Source organism: Phalacrocorax carbo, chromosome 2 (assembly GCF_963921805.1).
Source record: "Phalacrocorax carbo chromosome 2, bPhaCar2.1, whole genome shotgun sequence".
Classification (NCBI taxonomy): domain Eukaryota; kingdom Metazoa; phylum Chordata; class Aves; order Suliformes; family Phalacrocoracidae; genus Phalacrocorax; species Phalacrocorax carbo.
In genome coordinates, this window is record NC_087514.1 from 145,349,677 (window position 1) to 145,367,586 (window position 17,910).

The 17,910-nt window shown below is 44.4% G+C and overlaps 2 protein-coding genes across 3 annotated transcripts in view; both read right to left on the reverse strand.

Annotated features, from left to right (window-relative positions):
- TRDMT1 (tRNA aspartic acid methyltransferase 1) overlaps positions 1-17,910 on the reverse strand; it is a 77,488-nt gene that overhangs the window by 57,805 nt on the left and 1,773 nt on the right. The window lies entirely within an intron of this gene.
- ST8SIA6 (ST8 alpha-N-acetyl-neuraminide alpha-2,8-sialyltransferase 6) overlaps positions 15,035-17,910 on the reverse strand; it is a 48,612-nt gene continuing 45,736 nt past the window's right edge. For both annotated transcript variants that reach the window (XR_010371758.1, XM_064444721.1), the window contains one exon: positions 15,035-15,370. The gene's annotated coding sequence lies outside the window, so the exon portion shown is untranslated. The remainder of the gene's footprint in view (positions 15,371-17,910) is intronic.

A 17,910-nucleotide genomic window follows, 5' to 3' on the forward strand; every position in this document is an offset into this window, starting at 1 on the left:
TCTTTTCACCTTCCTTCTTCTCTCTCACTCCCTAATATTTCAGTATGGAGCATACTTTTTGCCTTACAAAGAGTGCTCACAGTCCTGGCCCAAACAAAAGCTCGTACTTTCTCTCGCCCTGCGTGTGACAGCTCTTTCGGCTGTTACATCTGCAAACGACCCTGGTGCTTTCACTGCTGGTGTACTGTGCTCAGTGGGAACATCTGTATTTTTTTAAATGCATGGAAGAAAAAGCTAAGGAAAAGAGCTGCAAGACTGCTCTGAGGTCCTGAAATCTTGGTTTAAATGTGAGGTTTAAAGAACTCAGGACACTTTGGATGAGGCCCGATGACAGTATGGTGAAAAGCTGTCTGACAGTGGTGGTAGTAGGTCAGTGGCATCGCTGTGCCTCCGGCTGCAGGGTGCTACCCCACGGCACCAAGGTGCCCCACAGGCTGTTGGATGTCTGGGCGCCTCATGCAAAGCCACAAATGCACCCAAGGAGCCGAGACCTTCAGAAAACTGTTTATAGGAACCTGATCATCCTAGCCTGGTGTGAAACCTCCAAAATGGGGTCTGGGCCAAATCTCACCACACCAGGAAGGGCACCCGGTGCTGCCTGTGATTAAAGTGCTTATAGGGCTCATGCCCAGAGTCCTATTTGCAGGTGCAGAATCCCACACGTAAGTGGGTTACTGGGCACTTTGGGACTGGTATGTTCTCCCAATAGCCAGTTAAAATGTATCCTGTAGACTCTCAATCACCCTTAAGTACCCATGGAGAAACTTGTGGCTGACATCCCTGTCACAGGGCTGTTGGTGGCATTCACCAAGGACCGTGCTGCGTGGAGATCACGTCCTGCTGGGGCACACCCGGCACTGGGAGGGTCCTGCTCCTGCCAGCTGGTAGAAGGGGAGGTGCCCAGGGGATATAAATTCCCACATTTGGAGAGGTTGAGTAGCTGAGTGGCTGGATAGAGAATCTCACTGGTGCCCTAAAAACAGGTAGGTATTGGCGATTTTAATTGCAAATCCTTCCACTGGGGAAGAGAAGCCTGGATATTACTGAAAATTTTAAAGTCATTTGCATACAATAAACCGCTCAAACAGACATTTGATGAGTGCAGTCATGCATGCAGAATTAGGAAGTGCCAAAAATAAAATTACATCTTCAATCTTCATTTGGTGCCTTTGTGCTCATGCATAATGCTACAGATTTCAGCTGCAAGTTCATGGAACTTGTCTTATTCAGCGCACATACCCGACAGCACTTCAGGAACCACTACTCACTGCTAGAGCATTTTCAGACCTCCTGTGTGTGTGTTCCCCCACTTTATTTGTCTGCTTTCAAGAGTCTGAATTTTTAATTTCCTCTAGGGTACCCTCTGCTGTTCTTCAGGGTTCTTCATAGCAGGCAAGAAGTGGGGAATTATGCACCCCTTTTCACACATGGGGCTGTGGAGCACAGCAGTGAAGCTCAGAAGTGTAAATTAACCTCGGAGGTCCAGTGTGAGGTTAGTTAGCACTGTATACTTTTAAGGCACTTACTGATTTCAGGTCCAGGTACTTTCCCAGTCTGGATCTCAGATCAGGTTCCCACAAAATTAAGCTCAGACATTCAGGGGTACCAATGCAAAGCATGGTTCAAGTGAAATGCCCAGCCTCAGCCACAAAAGCTATAGTGTAAGCAGAAACAAAATAAATTTCCTCAACATGGTGTAACACTAGCTTAACTGTGGGTCCTCGTCTCTCTACAGCATATAACATCCCTTATTCCATATTTCCCTTCTTCTGCAATAAGGGGAGCGATGCTCTTGTTAACAGGCCCCCTCACAACCCAGTCCAAGTCACAAGCCCCAAGCCTGCAAACTGCCCAGAGGTAAAAGCTGCTTATGGGCTTCAGTCTGCAGCAACCAAACTCGTTGCTTCAGAAAAGGGCAAATCTTCAGCAGCCAAATCTCTGCACAGTAGTATGTAATAGTTTCCATACAAAGTCCTCAGGCTGATATTTTCGGCCTGTTTCTTTTTCAGAGATGTATTGCAGCTGTCTCCCTGTGGTGGGTTACATGAACTGCAAGGTGAAGACTGCATGGAGCACTTCTTTTCTCTGGTGGATCCCTGACCCCAGCATACCATGCAGGATGGTAGGGTTGCAAAGGGAAGAGATGCAGCTTTCTCCAATAATTGCTCTGCAGTTATTCTCTGCTACTGGCTGTGATTCTGTAACCCAGGAAGATATCTCAGACTTAGCAGGCACCAATAAAATCACATTCAGGATGGAGAATGGTGGTGGGTCAAACCTGGCCAGCAGCCAAACACTCACACAGCCGCTTGCTCACCACTGTTACCCTGAGCAGGAAAGTGGGAGAAAACAAGAAAAACAAAAGAGAGGAAATTTGGGGGTTGAGATAAAGACAGTTTAGTAAGTTAAGAAAAGAGGAGGGGAAAACCCCAAGAAAAACAAAGGCAATTGCACACCACCCACATAGGCAGATGGAGGCCCAGCTGGTGTCTGAACAACGGCCACCTTGGAAGCCAAAACCTTTCATCTTCCTTTACCTCAGTGTATATTGTTGATGACTGAGCTGACTGAGCACAGCGTTGTATGGTATGGAACGCCCCTTTGGCTGGTTCAGGTGAGCTGACCCAACTGTGGCCTTTCCCAATGTGTCTCCCACCCCCAGTATACTCACTGAGAGGGCAGAGTGGGAAACAAAGAGAAAGCCTTGATGCTGTGCAAACACTGTTAGCAACAGCCAGTGTGTCACCAACACTGCTTTAGCCACAAATCCAAAACACAGTACCACAGGAGCTGCTATGAAGAAAGTTAACTCCATCTGAGCCAGACCCAGTAAAAGAACTTAGCAGAGATTCAGATGGGTGCATGTGCCTCTACCTGGCCACTGGGTGGAGGCTATGTATGAGGGCTGACAAGGACACATTCAAAGCTCATCCTCTATCAGACTTGGAGCAGGGTGTTTAGCTCAGATCTCACAACATAAGACACTCTGTAAACTTTATGGATGGCCAAGAAATGTACATGCTAGAAAAGCTCTGCCATTTTATATGACCAGCTTTATTATGCATGGCAAGGTGAATAATATGGGGTGGTTTTGCTGGCTGAAGTGCTCCACATGCAGACCAGGTTTCCAGCCTCCAGCCTAGCTAGTGTTTAAAACTGTAAAAATATCTTGACCTCCACCTACTTTAAACCAATACAATCATATTTTTAAAGCTTATTTTACAAATTGGGGATGGAATTGCAAACATACTTTCTGCTCTGACTGTCCTTCTTTGATGATGCTTGCTGGAGTGCATGACAGGTTTGCTGCCCCCAGCTTTCTCCATCAGACCTTAGTGCCCTGCAGCTGGGTGACTGGAGAAAGAAATACGTGCCTATACCATTCCTGCGAAACACAGCACAAAGCACTTTGCCTGCTGCTTTAAGCTAAAAATATTGGACAGGAGGGGTGATCTAGGAGGGGTCTGAAGTGGTGAATTCTTGTATTGGTAGGACATGCTCCTATCCTGGCCAAATCCTGTTCCAGTGTTCAGTCACTCTCAAAGTGAAAAAGTTGTTTCTTATATTTAAACAGAAATCTTATATTTCAGTTTGCGCCCATTGCCTCTAGTCCTGTTACTGGGTACCACTGAGGAGACTCTGGCTCCATCTTCATTATTCCTTCCATCAGGCATTTATTCATTGATGAGATCCTACCTGAGCCTTCTCTTCTCCAGGCTGAACAGTCCCAGCTCTCTCAGCCTCTCCTCATATGTCAGATGCTCCAGCCCTTTCGTTGTCCTTGTGGTCCTTGGCCGGACTTGCTCCAGTGTGTCCATCTCTCTCGTACTGGGGAGGCCAGAAGTGGACACAGCACTGCAGGGGGGGTCTCACCAGAGCTGAGTAGACAAGAAGGATCACCTACTCCAGAAAGCTTAGCTTCATTACATGGAATTATACTGACTGGTCTTGAAAAGTGGTGACCTGGCAGATGAGAGAGTAAATAAAGGCCAGAGATTTACCACAACATATGAACAGCCATACTGGGTCAGACCAGCGATCCAGTCAGTCTCCTACAGTGCTTGCTGAGGAGAAGGGCATAAGAAACAGGGCTCCAATCCCTGGAATAGCCTTTGTTTTCCAGCAAATAAAAATGTAGGGACTGTTTGAGCTAGTGGCTTTATCTAGATCATTGATGAACTTGTCTGACCTGATTCAAATCCTTTGATATTTTTGGCTTCATTCAGCCTGTATTTCATCATCTGACAGTGTACCCGGAAAAACATTTAATTTTTATTATTTTATCCTCACTGTCTGATCATTCTGTTGACTTTCCAGTAGTTCTTGTGTTATGAATCATAGTAAATAATAATTCTGCATTCAACCCCTCCATGCCACTCCTCATTTGACAGATTTCTCCAGTGGCTCCCCTGCAGTGCCTCTGCATGTTTATAACATTTACAGTACCTTCTCATCTAGAAGCCATCCTATAACCCTAATAATCCTCATCACTCTTCTCCTCATTTTAGTTCTGCTATAATCTATATAAGCCAAGGTGACTAAGTGTACTGGGTTTGCATGGCAAGATTTTGGTAGTGGGGACAGGGGCTACAGGGATGGCTTCTGTGAGAAGCTGCTAGAAGCTTCCCCCATGTCTGATAGAGCCAATGCCAGCCAGCTCCCAGATGGACCTGCCACTGGCCAAGGCTGAGCCCATCAGTGACGGTGGTAGCACCTCTGGGATAAAATATTTAAGAAGGGGGGGTGAAAAACTTGCTGTGAAAGAACAGCAGTGGAGCGAGCAGTGAAAGAAACAACCCTGCAAACGCCAAGGTCAGTGAAGGAGGGAGAGGAGGTGTTCCAAACGCTGGAGCAGAGATTCCCCTGCAGCCCATGGTGAAGACCATGGTGAGGCAGGCTGTGCCCCTGCAGCCCATGGAGGTTAATGGTGGAGCAGATATCCACCTGCAGCCCATGGAGGACCCCACACCGGAGCAGGTGGATGAGCCCAAAGGAGGCTGTGAACCTATAGGAAGCCCACGCTGGAGCAGGCTCGTGGCAGGACCCATGGACCCGTGGAGAGAGAAGCCCACACTGGAGCAGGTTTGCTGGCAGGACTTGTGACCCCATGGGGGACCCGCACTGGAGCAGTCTGTTCCTGAAGGACTGCACCCCATGGAAGGGACCCATGCTGGAGCAGTTTGTGAAGAACTGCAGGCCATAGGAAGGACCCACACTGGAGCAGTTCATGGAGGACTGCCCCCTATGGGAGGGACCCCAGGCTGGAGCAGGGGAAGAGTGTGAGGAGTCCTCCCCATGAAGAGGAAGGAGCAACAGAGACAATGTGTGATGAACTGACTGCAACCCCCATTCTCCATCCTCCTGTGCTGCTGGAGGGAAGGAGGTAGAGAAAATCAGGATTAAAGTTGAGGCTGGGAAGAAGGGAGAGGTGGGGGGAAGGTGTTTTAAGATTTGGTTTTTATTTTCTCATTACCTTACTCTAATTTGATTGGTAATAAATTAAGCTAATTTTCCAAAGTTGGGTCTGTTTTGGTTGTGATGGTGATTGGTGAATGATCTTTCCCTGCCTTTATCTCAGCCCAGCCTTTCTATGTATTTTCTGTCCAGCTGAGGAGGGGGAGTGATGGAGCAGCTTTGGTGGGCACCTAGTGTCCAGCTAGGGTCAACCCACCACATTAAGACAATAAACACTCTTCAAGACATGTGCATTGGAGCAACACAGAATGACATAATGAGAACTCCTGTTTTGTACTCAGCTACCTTCAAAGTAAGTAAAAATACCACATCTACTTTTTTGATCACTGCTCAGTACTGGGTTGATGTCAGAAAATCATCCAAAATGACTCAAAGATCTATTTCCTAAGGACTAATAGCTGCAAGTTATTTTTTCCCCTACTTTGCCATCATTGACATTAAATTTTCATCCACTCTTTAATTGCCTAGTCATCCAGGACTGTGATATCCTTCTGCAACTTTGAGCTTGGTATTAATACTGACTGCCCTTAATAATTTTGTACCAACTGAAAACTTTTGTCCATCTGCTACTCATTCTTTGCTAGCTCCCTGATAAATATGTTGAATGGTAAAGTCCAATGTGCAAATACTTGTGGGAGCCCAGTGACAGCTTCCTTCCACAGTGAAGGGTCTCCATTATTTCTGTCATTTCCTACTTTCTAGCCTAAAATAGGGAGAATCTTCCCTTTGTATTTCTTAGGAATCTGCAGTGATTGTTTTGCAAAAGCTTCTGACAAAATCTTCCACCTGCGCCACCCTTAGCCATAAAGCTTGTAAAATCCTATAGACATTTCCACCAGATTCATAAGGCATGACTTCCTCAGGAAAAAAATGCATGTGGAATCCTACGAAGCACAGCTGCTTGTACAGTTCCTCCTGATTTTGCCAGGTAGAAATGTTAGATTTATTGCTCTATAGATTTCAGCATCACCCTGGAGCCTTTTTTAGAGTCTGAAATTATACTGGCCATTGACTATTTGTCTGACACCAGATGCATTGCAACTAGCAAATTAGCAATATCATGCTGAGTTACCCGAGACCCATTCGATGGTTGCCATCCTGCCTTCTTCTTACCTGTCAATGTATTGATCTGTTTCAAAACCTCTTCAGTTTGAGATTGTTCTTCATCTGTCACAGGGGGCTCCTTCACCTTGTTCTTAATAAGCTGTATTCATGAAAGTTTTTTCCTATGGCCTTATCTTTGCTGAGTAATACTTCTACCTCTCGACTGTCTACTTGGAGCTGCACTGAATTTCTGGCCAGACATCACGGTTTGAATGTGTTTGAAAGTGTTTTTTATTAGCAACTTGCCTCTCAAACTGGCATTTGATAAATCTCACTGGAGATCATCTTGTCATTTGTGAGAATTTCCTGGTTATCTCATTTGGACATGATTTCTGTCAAGTTCTATTAGTTCCCGTAACTGCCATTTTTAATTGGGCTGATTTTTGTATTGTTTTTCTTTTTTTTTTTCTTTTTCTTTCTAAGAGGGTTTTCAACAAGATAATAGGCACTTCTCATTTTAATATGGTATTTCAAAAATTGTCTTCATGACTTATCATAATTTTCAATCTTTTAGCTTCTACTTTTTTTTTTTTTTAATGATGCCTGCACTTGAAGAAAGCTCCCTTGATTCAGCTTGATTGAAATGGGCTTCCAGGTCATTTTTTCCTTCCTGGCTTGATTTTGAGTTTCAGTACATGCAACTGCTACATCCTCTTCACTGCTAACCTTTCCACTTTCCACACAGGCTGAAAATTACTTGTCTATCTCTATGTCCTTTGCAAGATATATTCTTAGCATTTTTCTCCTTTAACCCATAGTATCTAGCCACCTTTTCCTTTAGGTAGTGCAGCTCCTATGTGCCTAATTGAACTTGGAGCATTGTTTTGAACTTCATGGCATCTATTGCAGATGTGAAAAAGAGCTTTCAGGTGAAAGCCTGTCAGTTTTTTTTCTCCCAGCTTTATTAGATAGACTAACAAAACACAGGGCCTTTATTCACACACCTTGACTTACACTGTCATCAGATGAACGGGCACTGCAGGCACTCACCACAGGGGCTGCCAGGACAGGGCCTCGCCACCTGGTGTCCATCCCACCTGCCCCAGCCAGGGAGCAGGGCAGGCTGGTGTGGGAGCAATGGCTGGGGCCACCCCAGCCCAGGGCATCAGGTGTCTCCATGGGGAAGGAGGTGCCTGATGTAGAGTGTGTCTGCTCTAACCTGCCTGATCAGGAAGAACAAGTAGATGAGGCCTACAGACAGCTAGAAGTAGCCTCATGTTCATGGCCCTTGTCCTTACAGCAGACTTTAACCACACTGATATCAGCTGGAGGGAGAACACAGCAGCACATAAGCAGCCTTGGAGGTTCCTGGAGAGCGTTGATGACAACTTCCTACCCAAGTGATAGAGAAGCCATCAGAGGTGCTCTGTTGGACCTCACACTTACAAACAAAGAAAGGCTCACTGGGGGAGTGAAAGTCAAAGGCAACCAAAAGATGTTGCAGTTCATGATCCTTAGAGGAGGGAGCAGGGCAAAAAGTAAGATCACAGCCCTGGACTCTAGGACAGCAGACTTTGGCCTCTTCAGGGATCCACTTGAAAGACTCCCATGGAATAGGACCTTAAAAGGAAGAGGGATCCAAGAAAGCTGGTTGATATTCAATGATCTCCTCCTCTATGCTCAAGAACAGTCCATCCCAAATAACAGGAAGTCAAGCAAAAATGCCAGGAGGCCCATGTAGATCAACAAGACATTCCTGGCAAAACTCAGACATAAAAATGAAGTGTACCAAAAATGGAGTCAGGATAAGATAATGAGAAATATAGAGACATCATCTGAGTATACAGAAATGGTTAGGAAATCCAAAGCTGCCCTGAGTTGAGTCTGGCAAGATATGTCAAGAGGAACAAGAAAGGCTTCCATAAATACATAAGGGGCAAAAGAAGACCAGGAAAAATGGGCCTGCTGCTGAATGGGGCAGGGGTCCTGGTGACACAGGACATGGACAGGGCTGAGGCACTGAATGTCTTCTTCAGCAATATCTTTGCTAGCAAGACCCACCTTCAGAAATCCTCAGCAGCCAGGAGAAAATGTTGGAGCAAGGAGGATGTACCCTTGGTGGAAGAGGATCGGATCAGAGAATACTTAAGCAAATTGGACATACATAAGGCCATGGTGGGATGCATCCATGAGTGCTGAGGGATCTGGCTGATGTTACTGTGAGGCCAGTCTCAATTATTGTTCAATGAGCATGGTGACTGGGATAGGTACCTGAAGTCTGAAGGAAAGAAAATGTCACTCCTAACTTCAAGAAAGGCAAGAAGGAGGAGCCAGGAAACTACAGGCCTGATCCTGACCCCCACCTTGGCGTTGATATCTTGGCCTGGCCTCAGCCCAGCCCCAGCACAGGATCACAGAGTGACTGAGGTTGGCAGGGACCTCTGGAGGTCTTATGATCTAACCCCCCTGCTCAAGCAGGGCCACCTAGAGCCAGTTGCCCAGGCCCATGTCCAGATGGCTTTTGAGTATCTCCAAGCATGGAGATTCCACAACCTCCCTGGCCAGCCTGTGCCAGTGCTCAGTTACCCTGACAGTTAAGAAGTGTTTCCTGATGTTCAGAGAGAACCTCCTGTGTTTCAGCTGGTGCCCATTGCTCTGGTCCTGTCACTGGGCACCACTGAGAAGAGCCTGGCTCTATCTTCTTTGCAATTTTCAGATATTTATATACATTGAAAAGACCCCCTGAGCCTTCTCTTCTCCAGGCTAACCAGTCCCAGCTCTCTTAGCCTTTTCTCATACGTGAGATGCTCCAGATCCTTCATCACCTTCGTGACCCTTCACTGGACTTTCTCCAGTATGTCCACATCTTCCTTGTACTGGGGAGTCCAGCATTGCACATACAACTCCAAGCGTGGCTTCACCAGTGCTGAGTAGCAGGGAAGGATCACCACAAAAGATGTCTGCAGTCTATGCACTGTTACACCAGCAGCGGTTGGGCCGTGGAGGTCAGCAGTCAGCATCCGCTGGGGACAGGCGGGAGGTGTCTGGGCATAATGTGAAGGGGCCTTATCTTAATGTCTCCCTGTAGGACCTCAAATATTTAGTTTGGGATATTTTAGAGCCACCATTCCTTGTTACCTGTGTTGTGTTTATGTTCTTTTATTTTGTTCTGTTTTTTTAATTTTTCAAATGAGCAAATATACGAGTATTGTTGAAGCTGTGTGCTACTGTTCTTGCTTCTCACTCCATTTCTGGGACCCGTGGCACTTTCTTCAACCCCTCAACTTCCCTTCTTTACACTCCAGCAGCCTAAAGTGCTATATAAAGGCAAGCAGACCCCTTTCTTCCTGAAAGGCCCAACACTAAAATTTGTGGGCGTACTGCAGATGGTCCTGCCTTGTTCTTCACTCCTGAGACAAGAGCTCCCCTGAGACTGTAGATGACCAGAGGAGGCAGCAGAGGAGCAGAGTCTCCCTACTGCTGTACCTTGGCTGCCTAGCATTCAGCTCATCAAGAGTACGTGGGAACTCCATCTTCATTTGAGTAAAGACTGAGACCCTCGTTTACACCTTAACTGTTCGGTACTGCCAATGCCAGGAGAGGAACACTGGCTATAATGCAGATGAGTATCCTGATGCCATGCATGACTGCATCATACTCAGCCAGTCAGAGTCCATAGGTGGCCCCCTGCTTGGCAGGAACTGCAGGGCTCTCCTTAGCTCCTCCAAAAACATCACAGACATCTGCAGACAGAACAGTAGTCAAGAGTAATACAGTAGCTTCAGAATATGCACTAAATGCAGTGTAAAATGAGAACATAAGGTTTTTTTCTGGAGAGAAAAAGAGGCATAACAGCAGAAGGGAAACATTTACAGAGCTACTAGTAGAAAATATCTTACTTTAATTCCTAGACTGAACACAAAGAACCAACTACATTAGATATTTTGCTCTGGCAGAATATTAACGGCTGAGGCATGAAGTCAGTCTTCAAAGGGAGGTAAGGTAAGCACTAGCTGAAAAATCAGCATAAAGCAGCATACCAAAAGGAAGACATGGGAGACCCTCACTAATAACATCATGATAAAGAAATGTTCAAGGAAGTATACGACTGTGATAAATCTGAGAAGGTCCTCAAAAACAGATCAAATAGTCCACCAAGTGTTGGGGATTCATAGCACCATGGACTATGGACAACCAAAACCAAGAGCGGGATCTGAATGTGGGGAGTCCTTCAGCTTCTGTGCACCCACCAGCCTGAAAAAGCTTCCTGGTTTAAAACACCATAGAGTTTTTGCGTCCTTCCCTTACTCGTGATGGTTATCACATTGCTGCAGCTTCCAGGCTGTCTGGTATTTCCAGTCAAAACAACAGGCATCACAGGCTTCTGACAATAGACCAGAGTCCCTTATACTCGTTATCATCAGCCTCCAGTTGGAGAGTTGCACTTTACTACTTCGCACTTTGGGATATGTTGACATTTAGGTAAGGTATTATGTGGGTAAAAGCCTACATGAATAAATTCTGCAGGGTTTATTTGCCTGTGGTCTGAACGGAGCCTACTGGAGCTGTTAAGGGGGTGAGCAAGAGACAGCAGCAATCTGAGCAGAGGTGGTAGAAGTGCCACAGGACCCAGAAAAGACTGATTGGTATAGGCTTGGTTATAGAAAGGTTTGGAAAACCACTGTTTTATGCATAAGACAAAGCAAAATACTGGGCTGGCCTTCTACCTTTGTTCAATCTTCTTTCCTTGTACACAAAGCAATTTCAACGAGACAATTTGCTTTTCATCTCTCAAATATTATTTCTGTTCATCCAAGAAGCCCTTCCCCAAATGTACCATATATCACTAGGGACCTGCTCCACACTCCAAATGTTTTTTTCATGTAATAAATACTTGACATTTAGAAAAATCGCTTCTAAATTTACACAGTGCAGAGCTCACAGTTTGAGATTACCCTCTAAACACCCTGAAGTGCCAGGCGCATAAATAAATATCTTTGCAAATAGATTCTCATTTATTAGTTTTGCAAGTGTATTTTCACTTCTTGGAGATGGGTGATTACTACAGGAGAAAAGAAACAGCTCTGGTTTAAATTAAATAGTAAGAAAGTGCAGGAGAAAGGCTGATCAAAAATGTTAAATTATCTCATTTTTTTTTATTTGTTTCCTTTCTTTGCAATTTAAGTTTCATAATAATGGTATTATACATCTAAACTGTTCTGTTGTGCTTTATGTCATGGCCAACCAAGCATAGACCAAGATGTGAAATAGCAGCAAGAGATAAACTGCAGTTTTTAGAGAGAGGAAAAGCTGACTCTCTGGAGTCTATGCATGGTCCCCATCACACCGAACATAAGTGGGTCTCAAGATGTAGTGGAATTACCACCATAACACTGCTTGGAGGAGACCATTGAAGAGGGAGTAATGGAGGACTAAGTGCTTGGCCATAGAGGAATCAAGGGACTGCTCACTACTCTTGCTACATGGAGATTAAAAAGAAAAGATCCCTACAAACACTCTTTCAGAGAGTTCTTCTCTTCCCTTAGAACTGCGAAGTCTTGCCTCATTTGCAGGTATGTGGAAAGGAAAGAGAGAAAAGATTCCTGATGACCTCAAATTGGTTAGCAACCCTTTTCACTATCACTGAAGAGCTGTGGTGCCTGTGCTGCAGAGGCAGGACCGATGCAGTTAACGGTGCCATGAAAGGATACAACCTTAATCAGTGAGCAAGGTGATCCTTTATTTTAGCTGTCAAAAACCTAAACCCCTTGTTCAAGTTGGCTCTGTTGTCAGTGGAGGCATAACAGCACCGTGGTGGATGGGATAAAGGGTCTATTTCCAATAGTCCACTGACTACAGAGGGTGGCTACGTCAGCCCAGATGGTTACCCTGGGGGCAGGCTGTATATGCCGGTCTCCTCTTTAGTACAGGCTGAGCCTTAGCAGCCAAAACCAGAAGGGACCAGGGATCCTTGGGCATGTGCTCAGAGCCCTTGAGTCGAGGGCCTTCAGCTTGGGGACTGCCTGTGTTTTCCCATGAAGCAAGTAACAGCGATGACCATGATGATTACAGACTTTTGTTTTGGTTTGGATGTGCCGAAACATTGTTTCTTGGCCAAGTCAACACTTTAGTGAAACTAAAGTAGTTTTCACTTTTTTCTGGCAAACAACAGATGAAGCTGGGTGGAACGGATTTTGTGTGGAGGTCCCTGTTAGTACAGAATCATGCATTCTATGCTGCTTACCTCTTTCTCTGAGCATAGATATCCAGATTCAAGGAATATGTTGCCCAGTCGAACTTCATGGCATCCTCTTCGTTAATGTTGTATTACACCGAGAACTGGCTATTACTTACCTCCAGTCTTTGGTTCTTTCAGGAAGATCTAGCCCATGGCTCCCAAAGCCCCACAGACTCACAGGTATTTTATGTCTTGCTAATGAGTTTATCCAAGTGAAGCAGTGAAAATCCCTAAGTGAAAGCAGTTTTACTTGCACAGCTAGATTGCTGAACTAAGCTAAAGCCAAAGTACAATAGGATTAAACTACTTTTAATGTACCCAGGGCTGCAAAGTAGTTCAAGTACACAAATCCAATACTGATTTCAACAGTGAACATTTCATAGAGAAAAGAGCTTTTACATTCAGATTAACTTCTTGTGACCATGAAAATTTTTTTAAAGATCAAAGAAATTAAGTTCAGTATGTTTGTTATTCACAAAGGTACATCTTCTTTCAGAGAGTCCTTATCAACTTGATCTCATTATATGCTGTCTCTAAGTGATGTTATACAGTCTGCTACTTAGCTACTCTGGCCCTAGTCATGAAGTCTAATGCCACAGGTGTAATGATCAGGCCACAGACAAGCCCATGACTTTGTATGAATAAGGTACAAGCTCAGTCTGGGCTTGTACCCGTACTTCACCAACACTGTGGCTCTTAGGTGGAGCATCAAACTATGGCCAAGATATTCACTTTGCACTCCCCTTATAAACTGGAGAGTCTAAGGCATGATTTATTACATCCTAACATAGATTAAAATAAGCCAGATGAATTATGCTCCACTTCTCTCCATAGAATGTAAAGGGAACCTACACTGATTAGTTTTGATTTCCACACCTGCATTCAGTCACATGGAGACCGCTTTTAGTGCCCAAATACATCTGTTTCAGTTCACTGCTAGACTATACAGCACCAAACTTCTGCGCTGGGCCACATTCCCCCCTCCTGTTTTTCTTTTCCCCTGGTCTGAGGTCACTTTGCAGTGATCTTCCATCTCAGCTGATCTCTTGCTGTCTGGCTTTTGAAATTAATATCCTCAGCAAATCATTCAGCTCCTGCCGAGCACATACAACACAATCAGTATAATTACTTCACGTCACACCTCAGTTGTCACTTCACTTTAATGGACTGGAAGTAAGATGAACTTGAAAAGTGCTCTAAGTTAATGTTCTTAAAATGTCTATTTTAGACTCTTCTGAAAGATGTTAAATATATTCAGAAAAATATATTTAATTTTATAAATTATTATCCATATTACAGCAGAATGAATAGGGCCAACAGAGTTCAGACCTGTGTGATTAAGGCGCTGTTAAAAACCACTCAGTGTAGACAGGAAAAGGGTAGGACAGGAACGATGGGACTGATCTAACAAGCGTAGGTGTTTACAGTGTAGAAATGTACATACAAAGCAGTCACCCTGACTACGAAGTAGCATCCTGTGCCTGTGGACCATGGGGCTTAGCATACAAGCCACCCTCCCTTGAACTGGAGACTTTGGTTGAGATGAATGTCAGGCTATTTCTTTCTGCCACCTCGCTCAGCTTTACAACAAGGTGACGTGCCCAAGGACACTGGTAGACCTGTGTCACAGCTGCTAGGTCTGCCTCCCACCCCAGCCCATCCAGTATTTCAACAAGTCTGGCTTTTTAAAAGGAAGTTATTTTACACCAGCATTTGATGGAGAACCGTGTATTCAATGTCAGAGTACTGTCATCTCCCATTTTAGGTCACTGCCTCTGCCACTTAATAACCACATCCTTCCTTCATAACATTTCTCCATGATGTATCATGCACGAGCATATCCAGAGTATCGTATATTTTGCTTCTTACACTTCTGTTCCAATACCTCAGAGAACATCATTGTCTTCCTTGGAACCAGCTTTGAAACCTTTCCTGAGACTGTAACAACTCTGTATTTTGGAAAAGTAGACCCAATTCATTTAAAATCCAGCTAGGATAACAGTCCTTTCGGTCCTCTTTTATATCACAATCCAGCTTTGCGACATTTACCAAGGCAGCATGCCACCCAGCTCAACTCCCTCCTTTCTGGCAGGAGTCCTAGGCACCCAGCTGCTGCCGGGTCTGGGTAGCAGCCTGCGGGCAGAGGCTGCGCCCATGCTCTGTTAGAGGGCAGAGAAAGCACGGCGCTGCAGCCCGCTCCCGGGCCCTGCCTGGGCTCACAGCAGGTTTTGCACAATGCATAGTGTTCAAGGCGAAGTATCCGTTTCAGAGGGGCAGTTCGAACTGAGGGACCATTACTGAGTGTTTTTAATTTGTTATATCTTCACATACAATGCAAGAGTAATTTTCTTCCTTTTAAAGGAAATTAAAAGCTAAACAAAAAGAACTAATGCCCCTGCAAGTTTGGAGTTATACATGCAGCGCTGCGCTTAGAATTCAGTCAGATTATTTTTGCCCTAGAAGTCTCTCAGAATACCTAATAAAGCAATCTAGAAGATGAAAGTTATTCCATTTCTAATACTTGTGTCTTCCTCCCAGCGCATCCGGCATTCTTCCTCCAATGACAGTGGTGGGATGTGAGCTTCTGGACTAATTCAGCTTTGCTTCCCTGTGCTGTAGAAAACAGACAGCATCTTAAATTCAGTCCTCACTGGGCTGTCTCCTTTTTAACTTAAATGATAAAATAGTTTCATCTGCATTTAAACACTTAAGAGCTGATGCTTTCATTATGGTATCTCCATTAACCAGATGGTTCCATCTATCAGACTGCACAGGCCATGAGACCTTAACACTCCTATTCGCTGTTAATTGGCTCTGGCCACAGAGTGAGGATGACACAGGCACTTGGTACAGGATGAAAGAAGCAAGCTAAAACTTATATGTTATCTCAAAACCCAGGCACATTCAGATGCCAGAACACAGGCATACTGGGATCCCTGAAGAGGAGGCAACCCTCCCCCCCCCTTTTCTTTAAATGCTCATGGTCTTCCTCAGCCCATATGTGCATTTTTTCAGCTTCTGGCTGTGATGTGGCCATAACCCCAGCTCTCCTAGCCCACCACCATGGCTTTCAGCTTGTGGACTAGTCTTCGGCCATTCTCTTCCCCTGGACTAATCCAGTCCCCTTACGTTCCAACATCTTCACACGACACTTTTGCCTAACAGTATTTTGAGGCAGGAGGAAAACCTAACCTAGTCTTGGACAACCTTGTCGCCCCTGGGAAAACTCCTTCTTAAGCCCTTCTAGCACCAGGGACAATGTGTTTCCCATAGCAGGAGTGCCATTTTCATGGGAGATGCTCTGCCCCTAGGAGGATGGTTTGTGCATGGTGTGATCCAGAGGCACTACAGCTGTTCAACAGGTATAACCTCAGTGCATAACTGCTTCCCTCCTGCTCTCCCCTAGCCTAGCCAGCTGTTTCCAGACTGCTCCCCTTCTAAGCAGGGGATGAAGAAGAGGCAATGATTTGTCTGGGTCAGCACTCACTCATTCTGTACCTGGGCCAAGCAGTCTTAATCCCAGGCAGTGTTGCTCTTTCAACGGTTAGCTGTTCATCAGCTAAATATTTGAGATGGCTAAGCTCATTTTAAGACAATTCATTTTCACAGTAGAAATCACACTTCTGCTTTAGAAACCACTCAGATTGTGAAGACACATTTGCATCTGCATCACTCATATATACAGTTCCAGCTGTTAGCACAGCGAACAAAAGAAACCCTTTGGTTTTGATCACATGTGAAAGTCTGACATGCTATGGGAAGGACAGAGGCCCCAAAGACCCACATCTTCACCTTTGGGAGAAGCCACTTGCTGCTCTGTGAGGCCAAATAACAACTTTCAGCTCTAATCCTCTGTTCTGGCTGCAACAAAATATGACAATTGAAATTCAGTCCCTAGAGGGCCCTAAAGGATAATAGTCCACATCACAAAACAGCTGCATGTACATATTTGACCTGATTTGATGAGACAGTCAGCTTCTATTTGGAGAAGTCTCAGTAAGCAGTGCAGAAGCTATATGGCCTTCTTCTGACCAAAAGTGAAAAGTAAATACTTTGAGGGAAAATGCTTTCTCTGAACTTCATCTGTTTGAAATTTGTTCACTACAAGTATCTGTGTATGTGTCCTACAGCCACAACCTTATTAAGGAAAAAACCCACATAAAGAAGCCACTGAAACATGTCTAAAGGGATACTAGAGGCACATCTGCTAGACATGTACTCATGGTCAGTATTTTGTACAGAAAACTTTTGCATCAGTGGTTTCAACATTTTCAGTTAATCACTGTTTTCAAAATGTTCAGTTATTTTTAGAGAGAGTTTTCAAGTTTAATAGCTATATTTATTGAAAAAATTTAACAATTTTTGTTCCATTTTGTTCCTTTCTGTGTTTGATTTTTCTTCAACAAACAATTAAAAAATATTTCGAGTGATTAGAAGTAACAAAAGAAGATGTTACACACATCACAGAACTGTGCTGCCATACCGGAATGGAAAAGATTGAAATTACATGAAGGTATTATTTAAGGAATAAATATTTATACATGCACCAATGCCCCAAACCCCCGTACCTGTTTTTAAGCACAGCTTGCTTTTTTCTTTGTACAGTTTTAATGAACTGCCCACATTTCTACTGACAGTTGCTAACACTGCTGTTGAGGAATCAGACTAATGCATTTTCTACACTGCTGTGCCTCAGAAGACATATTTTTGATTGTTAAGTCTCAGGAATTCAAAAAGGAAAAAGAAAATCACAATTAAGCCTAATAAGTCTTTATTTCCAGACAGAAATTGCAAAAATATTCTATTACAGGACAGGTAACAAGTGCAGAATTCTAAGTATGCACTATAACAGTGAAACCATTGCCTCCTTCACAAAAAATCATTAGGCACTTAAAACATGATAACGAAGTACAAAATAAATCAGCCATAACAGATGACCCAACAATACATCATCATCTTGGTTTTCTGTAATAAAAGCACACACATAGTTGAGGGGCTTTCCGTGCCTCCTCCTAAATCCTGCGCAGAGACACTTCTATGTTACGCTGCACACATTCTACTCAGACAATATCAAGTTCACATCTGAAAACATAAATAAGTTCAGTGTTGAGAGAATTTGAAAGAATCTTTTTGGAAACAGCAGCAGCAGAGCC